Source organism: Anopheles stephensi, chromosome 2 (assembly GCF_013141755.1).
Source record: "Anopheles stephensi strain Indian chromosome 2, UCI_ANSTEP_V1.0, whole genome shotgun sequence".
Classification (NCBI taxonomy): Eukaryota; Metazoa; Arthropoda; class Insecta; order Diptera; family Culicidae; genus Anopheles; species Anopheles stephensi.
In genome coordinates, this window is record NC_050202.1 from 20,301,778 (window position 1) to 20,314,538 (window position 12,761).

At 44.8% G+C, this 12,761-nt stretch overlaps 1 protein-coding gene across 12 annotated transcripts in view; it reads left to right on the forward strand.

Moving 5' to 3' along the window:
* LOC118505787 (mucin-17) overlaps positions 1 to 12,761 on the forward strand; it is an 87,701-nt gene that overhangs the window by 56,926 nt on the left and 18,014 nt on the right. The window lies entirely within an intron of this gene.

Sequence of the window (12,761 nt, forward strand, 5' to 3'; positions counted from 1 at the left end):
AATAGGCTATCTTTCTGTTATTACATTTTTGCGTGAAAGGTTTCTTGACAGTGGATTTTACCAGCCCATACTACAAGAATCTCCACGTTGAAAGCAATTCATGAATTTTGCGTAACTCAAAATCTCAACAACCTACGTCTTGTACTTCGAACCTTAACCGACTTCCTGAGAAATCCCATATCTAGACCCCATCTCATCATCAAGAGTTCAAATGCCATCTAGACCAGACCGTTCCCACGTAGTGAGGACTGAATATCCAACTGCGTGGTGTCAAAAAATCTAGGATGCCATTTGACGGTCAGCAAGTATTAGCAAATCTTTAAAACCATCTGCAATAAGCCCTCTCTGTCTTGAGTCCTGGGATGAGATTTGATCCGCAAACTTCCGGTGCATATGAGACCAAAATCCAAACCATTACGCTATGATACTCGAGCTAGTTAGATCGCCTCAAAACACCCATACAAACAGGTGATTATCGTATTGCCAAGCAAACCAACCAATGCCAGATATATTTATCGGCGCTATTTTCGTTCCAATGTGTCCATGATACTTCCAGATTGAATTATAAAATCGAATTATCTCAATTTTCCATCAGAACCATGCATCAAAACTCAAACCCTCGCTGTCTGTCATGCATCTGGTGTGACCTTCGATGCCACCATTTGACAGCCTCCCCCCGACATTCATATCCTCCAATCCGTTTAGTTCTCATATCGCACACCGAGCGATAATTTCAAGCCCATCTGAATTATTTCTCTGAACCGGTAATGTGCAACCGCTGGTTGTTTGTTTTTTTCTTTCGGCTGCTGATGAAACCCATTACGTATTTCCCTTCGGTGGTGCTCGAGGAAACCGCCAATAACATTCCGGTTTGTTTTTCACGTTCTCCCGGGATGTGTCACTCGCGTGCGTGTGTTTTTTTTGTTCCCGGTCTGGCAAAACATATTCGCTTACAAGCTGCGAACAAACCACACTACCCGCGCTGCCATGTTTTGTAGTATTACATCGTACATTATGTTTTTCCATTTATCATAGGCCAGCGTCGTAACTAGCGCCGGTGTTGACGACGCCGTGCTCATGTTAGGTTTTTGTCAGTTCTCACCAACAAACGAGTGGTGTTCTACTACCGGCTCTCTGCTGGTCATGCAGAACGACATCAGCCAGGTAGTGATGGATGGGGTTTGTGTCTCTCGAACTCATGAGCCATTAAATGGTGCTGTCCCGAAAACAGCAAAAGGGAAAGAGTTGTGTACTTGGAGCAGCCGTGTTATTCTGTGTCTCGGGGGTAGGATGTCGGATGTTACGCCGTCATATTTCCAGTGAACCGGGGTGCTTAAGCATTCCAACGAACCTCACTCGAGAAAGGGGCCTCATAGGAAGCATTATGAGGCGAGAAAATTCCTATCATTATGTAATTCGTTACGTGCTGCACACGTGCATTCGTTCTCGATCTTATGTTTTGACTCGTTTGGGGAGGTTCGTTTTGATCGATTCTTTCGGGTTTTTTTGTTTTGTTTTGGCAAGTCAATCATTTTTATTCCCACCAGACGCTGAACATTTAATGTGCCCCCGACGATTATTGTTCGATCGGTTCGAAAGGGTTCAATTGGTAGTGATTTCGTCGTATTTTTTTTGGAAATGACTCCTTTGAAAGCGAAAACACACCTCGAACCGATCATTATATGGGCATCATTAAGTTTGTTCTCTTGCTTTAAGAGTACGCGCGCGCAATGAATGTAATTTTCTTGCCTGAGCACACGGTGGACGATGCTCATGCAGATTAACGTTTTACGCATTTCCATTATCGTGGTTGATTTTCCACGGCTCGTAAAGATTGTTCGCCGAAAGCGAGCGCGCAGAGTGGTTAACTTGAGCAAAACTCTTCGCACGCTGTCCGGTGGTAGTAAAGGTTGAAGTCACTGTGGGAGATGCGGTCCTCGTGAGTTTGGCTTGAAGCGTTAAAACGAGGACGATAAAACCCAAATGGTTGTGATAGCTGGTCAATTGGTAAATTTCCGATCGTTTACTTTAATGGGTGGGTTATGGGTGCATTTAAAGCGTGACTTGTATTTTTAAATTGATTAAAGATAACTGTCAAGGTTCAAGCGATGTAGTGGAGTAAGTTGGGGTAGTTTAGTTAGTATTTTTAATTAAATTTGTAGAGCATAATAAGAAGCTTGTTTGATGAACATTTTACATGTTTTTGTTTTTCTTTTTTCTTAATTATCTTGTAGTTTACTTTAGATTTTTATATTAGCCTAATTTGTTTTTTATTTTGTTTTATATATTTTTATCTACTATTTTACTTTTTCTTTGTAAAGTTTGAGTATTTTTCTTTATTTTTCATGTTTATTATTTGATTTATTATATTTTATTAAATCTATTAACATATTATTCTTATTTTACATTTTTTATTGTGTTGTAATTTTCCTGTTTTTATTTATTCCTGTTTTTACTTTTTTATATATTTATTATTTATTTATAATTCCAGTATTACGGCATGACGCCGTATTGTCAACACCGCATGTGTTGACGATTACATATTCACAAATATTAACAAGGCATTTCCTCCCTGTTATTCTGCCTTATCCCGGGCATGCTCGGTTGTCGGTGTGTGTAGATTGCAGTGTGGTTGTTCATGTCTATTGTGGTGGTTGTATTGATGGTTTGGTCCGGTTCTATTGCTTTCTGTTGCTGTGTTGGTGGTAGTGTGGTGTGTGGAACGGAACATCCTTCCGTGTAGCTGATCTAGACTGTTACAAAACAAAAAGAAAACAGTAATCGGGACATTACAAACATTTGCCTGCGTACAGTGTTCCTCAAACTGCCCAGCAGTGATAGCCCAAGCTCGATCAAGCCAGCACCGAACTCAGAAGCTATCGGCGAGTTCCATCCCGTAACAGCAGGGTCTCTGCTAATTACGGGGTTGAACCCGCCGACCACCTCCGAACCCAACGCCAGCAAGGCCGAGCTCGCCCCATCAAGGCTAGACAGAGATGAAGAACACTGTTACAGAAAATTCTGCCTCCTTTCTTACGACAGTGCCGACTTTGACCCCGGATGCTGTTGCTTTGTCAACGGACCACCCGTGGCACTACAAAAAAAAACACTTAACACTTACGACAAAGACAACACAACGAATAACAAAAAAGGAATCGCGGATATGGTTCGGTAGGATAATGGGGATGCGGAATCAAAGGATAAGGCCGTTGTCTCTGGCGAATTGGTAGATGAGCCTCATGTATGCGAGGTCTCTGGTCGCCAGCACTTCTCTAATTTCTATGCCCGGTCGTCTGCCGATGCTCTCGACTGCGCCCAACAAGGAGGGTCTTGCGGTTTCAAACTCCACGCAGGACCACAGAAGGTGATCCACATCGTGGAATCCGTCACCGCAGCCACACACCTTTGTCTGGGCCAGAGTTATACGCTGTAGATGAGCATTCAACGCGAAATGATTCGACATAAGTCGAGACATCATGCGTATGAACGCCCGGTCTACAGAGAGCCCACCGAACCAAGGCCGCAGGGACACTTGCGGAGAGATCGAGAAAAGGAATCGCCCGAGATCATCCGCCTCCCACATGCTCTGCCAGCGAGACAGGAAAAGCTGCTGTGGTAGACGAAGAAACTCTCGGGCCGAGATCGGACGGTCGTAAAATGCGCCTTGTTGGACGCCTGTTTTGGCCAGTGAGTCTGCCTTCTCGTTGCCGGGAATTCCACAATGAGAAGGTACCCAAATTAGCGAAATCCTGAACGCCTTGTCGAACATGGAGCCAAGCAATTCTATGATTTTAATGACCAGGAAATCCTGACTCTTAACAGCCTTCGGGGACCTTAGTGCTTCGATAGCGCTAAGGCTATCTGTAAAGATGAAGTACTGATCCGAAGGTCTCGCTGCTATAATCAATAGTGCGTACAAGATTGCGGCTAGTTCTGCGGTGTAGACACTACACGGCTCCCGCAATTTGAAAAATGCTTCGGCGGACTCACTAAAAACGCCGAAGCCGGTGCCTTCCTTAGAGGATGATCCATCAGTATAATACTGGCTTCTTTGGTCTAAATGACCATACTTATCCCTGAAAATGCCCGGAACTACCATCGGGCGAAGATCATTCGGTATGGTCTTAATTTCCTCGTGCAACGAGGAATCTGTTGTTAAAAGGGAACTGTAGGTCTCAGGAAGGGCAGCACGGTTTAATGCCTGTGGAGCGCTAGGATGCACTTGTAGGGCAACAAAATCTTCGTAGATTTTCAAGATCTTGCTCTTAGAACCTGTCTCTAGAAGCGCTTTAAAATTTTCTTCGATCAAGGGATTTGATACTGAAGAACGGACTAGAAGGCGAAGCGACAGCATTTCAAAACGAAGTTTTAGCGGCATCACTCCGGTCATCACTTCTAGGGACATGTTGTGTGTTGATTTCATGCTCCCTAGTGCGAGTCTAAGACAACGATACTGTAGCCTCTCTAGCTTGAGGATATGCGTGTTGGATGCCCAATGAAAGCATATGCTTCCATATTCCAACACGGATAGTACCGTTGTCTTATACAGTCGCAGGACGCCCCACCAGAATCCTGTGACTGTCCTTAGAAAGTTGATTCTTTTACTGCATTTTTGCACCAGATGGGTGATGTGTGTACTCCAGTTTAGCCTTGAGTTGAACCAAACACCAAGGTATCGAAAATTGTCGGTAGTTGATATCTTTTCACCGTACAAAAAGACATCAATTTTCGGGTCAAATAGTCTTTTCTCCCTGTTTTTCGTCGTGTCGCTGAAAGGAGAAAAGACTACCATCTCAGTTTTCGTTGCAGAGAACTTGATACCAAGGTTTTCAGACCACTCGGAAAGGTTGTCCAAAGTGGTTTGTAAAGCCAGTTGTATTTCGGCGGCGTCCCTGCTTGCAAAAGATATGACGCCGTCATCAGCCAATTGTCTAATGCTGCAGTTTGGTGCTAGACAAGAATCTATTTCGCTAACATAAAAGTTGTATAACAGGGGGCTCAAGCAGGACCCTTGGGCTAGTCCATGGAAGCTGGTCCGCTTTAGTTGCACATGACCATTGTTGAAATACATAGCTTTTTCCGACAAAAGGTTGAACAGAAAGTTGTTCAACTTTGGACCCAGCCCCACATTTTCTAATTTTTGACTCAGCTTGTATGGTGATACTGAGTCAAATGCCCCCTGTATATCCAGGAAAATAGATCCCATGTTCTCCTTGCGTGCACGAGCAAGCTCTATTTCTGTTACCAGAAGGGCTAAGCAGTCATTAGTACCCCTGGCTTTACGAAAACCAAACTGGGTATTTGAGAGAAGGTTGTTTGATTCCAACCATTCTTCTAACCGGAAAAGAATCATCCTTTCAAGGAGTTTCCTCAGACACGACAGTAACGATATTGGCCGATACGAGTCGTGTCTTGATGGCGGTTTGCCAGGCTTCAAGATAGTGACAACTTTCACTTCTCTCCACTCTTGCGGAACGCTGTTGACCTCCAACATATTGTTGAAGATGCGTAACAGACGTTTCCTCCCTATGTCGGGCAGATTTTGAAGCAATTTGCTACTAATCTGATCCAGACCTGGGGAGGAATTTTTGCTTGATAGGAGAGCAAGTGATAGCTCTACCATTGAGAACGGTGAATCCATCCTAGGGTCACTACCAGGCGCATGTTGTGTAAAGCTTTGCGCAGGAACGAAATCGGGACAAAGCTTGTGGGCAAATTCATACAGCCACTCGCCAGAAAAGCTTTCGCTCTCATTGATGTTGTTGCTGTTTCGCATCCTTCTAGCCATTCTCCAAAGCGAATTAAGTGAAGTGGCGGGGTCTAGATTATTGACGTATCTACGCCAATAACCCTTTTTCTTCGCCTTCAACAGGTTTTTGCACGTTCTCTCCAGTCCTTTATATTTTTCATATAAAGACCTCGAGCCCGTGTCCCGGAAGGCTTTAAATGCCTCACGCTTCTTGGTAAAAGCCGCTTGGCAATCCTTGTCCCACCAAGGAGTGGGAGGTTTTTTAAATGTCCTTGCTTGGTGGGAGCGCCTTGTTTGGGCCTCAAGGGCGCACTTGTTTATAATTGAAACAAGTTTTTCGTACTCCTTGACAGGAGACAAATCTTCCAAGTCAAGTGAAAGCGAAGCGGCTATTAATTCACCGTATCTCGTCCAGTCGATGTTCCTCGTTAAGTCACATTTAACGGGGATTCCTTCTACTGGACATCCTCCCTTGATGTAGGAAATTTCTATCGGCAAGTGGTCACTGCCGATAGGGTCCTGGATCACCTTCCAACTAAAATCCAGGGCCATTGCTGATGGACTTAGAGACAGGTCCAGTGCACTCGCCCTACTTAGAGGTGTCTGCATCCTAGTTGCCTCTCCTGAGTTGAGAATGGAAAAACCAAATCTGTCGCAGAAATCTCGGATGATAGGAGTGCGAATGTCATCCTTATCGCACCCCCAGTCGATTCCATGGGAGTTAAAGTCTCCCAGGATCAAAAGCGGTCCAGGCAAGACCACTGCTAAATTTCCAAGATCCTCTTTGAACTTTTCAATTTTTTCTTTTTCATTGTTGGCTATCGGGGGGATATAAATGGATGCAATTGTCACGTGAAGAACGCCCAGTTTTGCCTTAACTGCGACAGTTTCTATCATTTCTTGTCTAGGGGTGGGTATTCTGGTGAAAGTGTGACTCTTTCGAACACCAATCAGTACCCCTCCACCCCTAGTAACGCGATCTTCACGGATTATATTATATCCCGGGAAGGTTAATTTAATTTCATCCGATAGCCAAGTTTCACAGAGGGCAAACACATCGCAGTTGTGTTCGCCCACTAATGCTTTAAAGGAGTTTAGCTTGCCAAGTAAACTCCTACAGTTCCACTGTATGATAGTAGCCGTAGGAGCCATTAATCATCCAAACGGACCATCATACTTAAGCATGGCCATTGAGCCAGCCACTGTTTGATCATCCCCTTCAGGAAAGGAAGGGCCCAAGTTGCGATCATATGCAGATGCTGCGGGAGGTTAAGGGTCAAGAGGAGGGATTCTAGGATCTCGGAAAGGGACGGTGTAGGGATCCTCGGGAAGCCCTTGGGCTCAGTTGGAAAAGCTAGGTTTTCCAAAGGAACTTCGGCCCGAGGTGATCGCTTCTTCTTGGGCTGCTTCCTGGCAATTTGGGGGGCGGGAGTTTTGGGATCAGCGTCACGTTTTGGGACGGGAGGAGAAACTTTAGCGAGGCGCTGTGGTGCCAATGGTTTATTTTTCGTCTTTAAGACCTTCCGTTGTACCTTTTTATAAGGTACTCTCAGTGCTTTTACCGATCTCGGTGGCACCTGTTCCAGTGCAGTCGGATTGGTCTCGCCATTTGCAGCCGTGTTATCCAGCACTGCAAAGGGGTTCGATGCGTTTGCTCCCTTTAGAGCATCGCTGTATGAGCCGCGTGCCCGCTCGGCTACCGTTTTAGTCTGCTCCCTTTGCAGTTTCCGGTACACAGGGCACAATGCAACCTCATGCCACTCCTCCCGACAATGCGAACATTTTTGGGATGGGGCTTTGCACTCCTCAGTAGCGTGAGCCCCTCTGCATTTTCCGCAGCAAATCTTGCGAGTGCAGAACGGATCGGCATGTCCAATCCGGCTGCACTTCGAACAGGTGGCCACCCTTGGCACGTATGGCCGGTTGATGGGTATCCGGAGGCCTTCTAGGATGAGGGCCTGCGGAAGTACCGTTCCCTCAAACGTGATCCGGAGAGAGGAGGTCGGAATATATTTTTTTTCGTCCTTTGTTGATGGGTCTAGCTTGAAAAGCTTTTTCACCTCAAGAACTTTTACCTTTGGGGTATCTGGTGCTAGAAAAGCTCCCACCCCAAAGTTCAAAATTTCCTCCTCCGGGTAATCAAAATCCTCAATCACGCCGGTCACTTCAACCAGACTACCAGGGATGTAAACCCGGTAGTGCTCCGTATAATCTGGATCAGCCGCAATTACATTGGCTTGAGCCCGGTCCTTTGCGGTGACCCTGATCTTATTAGGGCGCATCCGAAACACATCGGCAACGCCCGGGTACTTTTTAAATAACGATGCCGCGATCGTCCTCACGTCGAGCTGTTTAGTGCGTGGCATAAAATACACTAGCGGCTTACCCTCCCACGACACCGGGTAAGCACGAGCTCGATGCTCAGATGGCTGATCATCATTTTTCGCCAGCTGGGTACAAAAACTATTTGCCAGCGGGGCACTACACAATGCCTTCGAGGTAGAAGGTCTCTCTTCTAGTGCCACTTTTTTATTGGCAGGAGCGGCCTTAGGGCGACCAGGCTTACGCTTCACATTCGGCTCTATCTCCCTCTCCGAATCCGATAAGTCGGTCCCCATGTAAGGACCGGAGACAACGGGGGAAGTAGGGGAAGACAAACTTACCGATATACACGATAAGCAAACACGCGCGCACGAGCACACACACTCACACACACACAAGACAGTTCACGATCGATGCGACGATGCAGCGTCGATACGCTTGCTTATCGCAACGATCGGCAGATACACACACTCACAACACTAAGAACACACGTTGATCGGGGCTAGGCGCCACACGATCGATAAACACAAACTCCGAGCGAAAGCCGGAGAAAGGCGGAGACACCGATTAGTGCGATACGGGTAATCACGTTGATTACGCAATCGCACACGAGGACAATGACCACTATCTGCCGTACGCAAATGTTCCGTTTGACGCTCCACAGCGAAACACGTCTAATCGCCACGGAAGCTGGAGGCAGAATGTTTTTTTTTTTTTTTTTATATATTTATGGTTCTTATTTTTTGCAATCTTTCTATTTTTTATTTTGCCCTTACATACCAGACAAAGCAGTGGAGGTCATAAAAAGCCCTGACAGTGCACGCCTTGTTATGGAAAACTAGATGAAGGCTCCCCAGACATATAACTAAATCATAAATCATAGAAAATTCAAGTCTGATAAGCCCTTTGCCATAAGTAACTCGACGCTGCAGAATTTCTAAGAGAAAGCCATTTAAGTTATTGTTTATGTTGATCCTTTCAACTGTCAAACATAGCATCCATTATCCTTATCAACAGAGCTATTAATTCATTTTGTTTATAGAAATGAAAAACTAATAAACAACCCATCTCCAGACGAGACATAAAAATCAATTGGACCGTCTTCATTGAAGCAATTATACCAATTTCATATCAAGTTGCAAAACTCCGCGTATAACAGCCTTTCAATGAATGATTTTTTTTGAACCGCACTCATAACTACGTCCGTCAGAGTTCATCGTGCGCTCGCCTTGACTCGGTGGGTTAATTAATTTCGTATCACGTACACGCATCGCAGCTGCACAAAAACACTGCGCCTCAAGGAGATTCGCCAACGAACTCTCCAGTGGTGGTCTTCCGTATCGCTTCAAGCAACAGTTGGCCTGTGTGCCAAAACTGTTATTTCTCTGAAAATCAACGTATTCTAACAATTTCTCAAGTGTCACCGGCGGTTGACTCACCCGCAAGCACCACAGGCTTTTGGGGGAAGTGTCACGTACGCGGGAACAAGCCACAACCGAAAAGGCCAACTCTTCTCGTGCTCCGAAGGCTCCGGTTTCGGCTACAACCAACATTGCCGACAGACACGGAAACCACGTACGGGTTTCGCGTGTCTGTAGAATTTGTCCAACAACATGGCACGCAGACGAACGTCACAATCCACCACCACGGTGATGCAGCCTTGCGCTTGAACGTGCGCTTTCAATGGCAAGTTCAATGGGCAGCTGAACTGAAGCATGTTTCAACTGTTTTGGAACTCCGAAAACTGAGCCATCCTACAACAACAACAACAATAGTAGCAACGAACGATTTCAGAATTCTTCAGGCACACCGTTTGCCCCACCGTTTGGACGCAATGGACAAAGAAAACATAAACTTGACGGGTCTGGTGTGCAGAATTGCAGGTGCCGGTGGCCTTCTCTGTGGTCGAAACACACATTCCATTCACTTCCTCGGACCCCAGCCAACAGAACGTACGGAGGGTTCACATTTTTCGTGTGACGTTTAAGTGTCAAATTTCTGTTGCAACATCAAAAAAGAAACATGCCACAGAAACAAATGAGGATGTCATGCCGCTTGTGACGGGTGCAAATCCATCTCACACACTTCAGGTCCCAGTGAAAGGGAGCAACAACATCCAAGCGGTGGAAAATTGAGCAAACATTTTAAATAAGAAATGATTAGCATCACACCACAACCATGTCAGGAAAGCGTATCGAATCATTTATCTTTCCGTCATTACTTTGCCAAACTCTCGCAAGATATATCTTTTTCCATCTTATCATCGCTTCATCTCTGTAGCATGCAAAACGACGATTTCAACGGCAACGATTTAATTAAACCCGTTTCCTGGTAGACCGGGTAGGGCAATTATAATTTTCCCAGCAGGTTGATTTTCACCAGTTTAAACTGTATTGAAAAGATTTCGGATGTGTGATACACGGATGCTATCTGTTCTAAATCCGGTACCGAACGATCGGTATCTTACGGTGGAGCAACGAAAATGTACCAATTAACGATGGGTTTAACAGGAAGTGTTGATGAGCATTGGCAGTTCATGTCGGGATGAAATTTATTTGAGAAGTTTCTGAAGTTGCCGTTCCTTGCATTTGAATCAGACTGATTGGATTATAGTTTATGGATTTAATGGATAACTGATGATATATTTGAAGCAAAGCATTACAAAATCAGTTTTAAGAAAAAAAATCTTTACTCATTGCTATATTCTGAGTTTCCCATATTTCCCAGTCATAAAGCAATTGTCCTCATATCTTATAGAGTAGAGTCGTAAGTCATATCAAAATTATTTATTGACTTAAACATGGATATGCTTGTTTTATGGACTGAAATAAGTAAATGAATTTAGAGGATGTAAAGGCGACAGTTGGACGTCCCGTTGGTAAAGGTGACAACGGAGCCGGTCTGGTTTGCAGGATCGGTGTTCAAATCCCATCCGGACCATTCCCCCGTATTAAGGACTGACTACGTGGTATCATTAAGTCTAAGAGCCACGTGAAAGCCATAAAGGCAGGCAAGTCCCTAAGAGGTCGTTAGGCCAAGAAGAGAGAGAGAGAGAGAGACAACAGTACCCTGATCTTTCCGCGGTAGGACCCCGGGGTTCTTATCCCATCTGCCTTTAATAATTTTTTTTGCACTTTAATCTTAGCCTTTAGGCCCTTAAGCGTCGTTTTTTAAGTCATTTTTTTAACGCTAGATCCTATTCAAACCCTCTAACCTCCTAAACCATCCTCAAAAACTATCATCATTTTGTGTGGCTTGGCAGAAGTTTCTTTTGAGCCGATAAAATGACAACAAATTATATTGTATTTGTACAAATCATTTCACAAATTAAATCAATGTCTTCTTTATCTTTCTATCACTCAAAACTCTGCTGAAATCGTAGCTTATACACAGACATTACTTTCCAACGCAATCGATATAAATTAGCTATCTTATGTTTTCGACACAGGAAATTGCAACCTTTTCCTTTATCGCAAAAATAAATCGCTTCGTTTTTATCTTTCCCTTTCCATAACGCATTCGATGCCGGATTGGTTCAATCAATTAATTTCCTATTTTAAAGCGCTATGAATCCAGCGCTCACAAACATTGTTAGCGGGCTTCGGGTTCGGAGAGATAGACCCAATGCCCGCCCATCGGATAATTAATAGCACTCCTCCAGCCAACTAGCCAGGCTTAATGATAGACTACTGGACGGACTGCATCCATGCGCTAATGCACTCGGGATTGCATCATTGCGTCCCGCTTCCACCCGGTTGCCATCCTCCGTCCTGTACTTTCGCCCTATACTTTCGCGGTAAAGATGGATGATGGTGGTGGTCGTGCCGCACGAGCTTCAGATGCTGATGATTGTTTGTTATGGCTAATAATTTTCATTCCTTTCCGCTTTTCACTGTTGTGGAAACCCTTCATCCGCCCCAATCCTACCATGCTCGCCAATCAAGTTGACAACATGTTGTGAAAAGTCGTAAGCAAGTGATTTCTCTTAGCAGATCATTAGCACCAATAGTGAAGCCGGAGGGATTTTCACCCCGTGGAGGGAGACGATGGTGCTGAGCTGTAGGATGTGTGTGTGAGCGAGTCGGGGTCTTTTTTGCTTCTGCTTCCTATTTTCCTGTCTCGACTTTATGTCTCAATCAAATGTTTTAAGCTGGATAAAAAAAGGAGAAGGAAAAAATCATTCTTTTTAGCAACACATAATGGGGGAAATGAACATTTGTTCCCTTAAAAGCATGTTTGTCATTTTTTGAGGTTTGGACAACTTCCACAAGTCTCCCAGCCCAGAAGCATCTCCCCCTGCCAGGGAGCTAGAAACATGATGAAATCGCAAAGAATTTAAAGTGATCCTCGACCTATAATAGACGATCTCGCTTTCGATCGTGAATGGCGATCGTAAATTTGGCCCTTCCCCAAGAAGGGACCCCAATGTAAATCAATAAAAGTGCTCCAGTAGTGGGCCTTGGAACTGGGTTATAGAACATCTTGGCTCTCACCCCTGTTCTCGTCTGATTCATTACCTCCGCCTATACTCTTCTGCAGCGCTTCGTGATCGCGCGAACTATTTATTGGGTCAAAACTCCAAACTTAACACGCACGTTTAGTGGGATTGCCCATTCTTGGGGAAACTCGTTCGGAAACTCATTTATGCTGCCACACAGAACACACACACAGAAATTTGCCATGTTTCCTC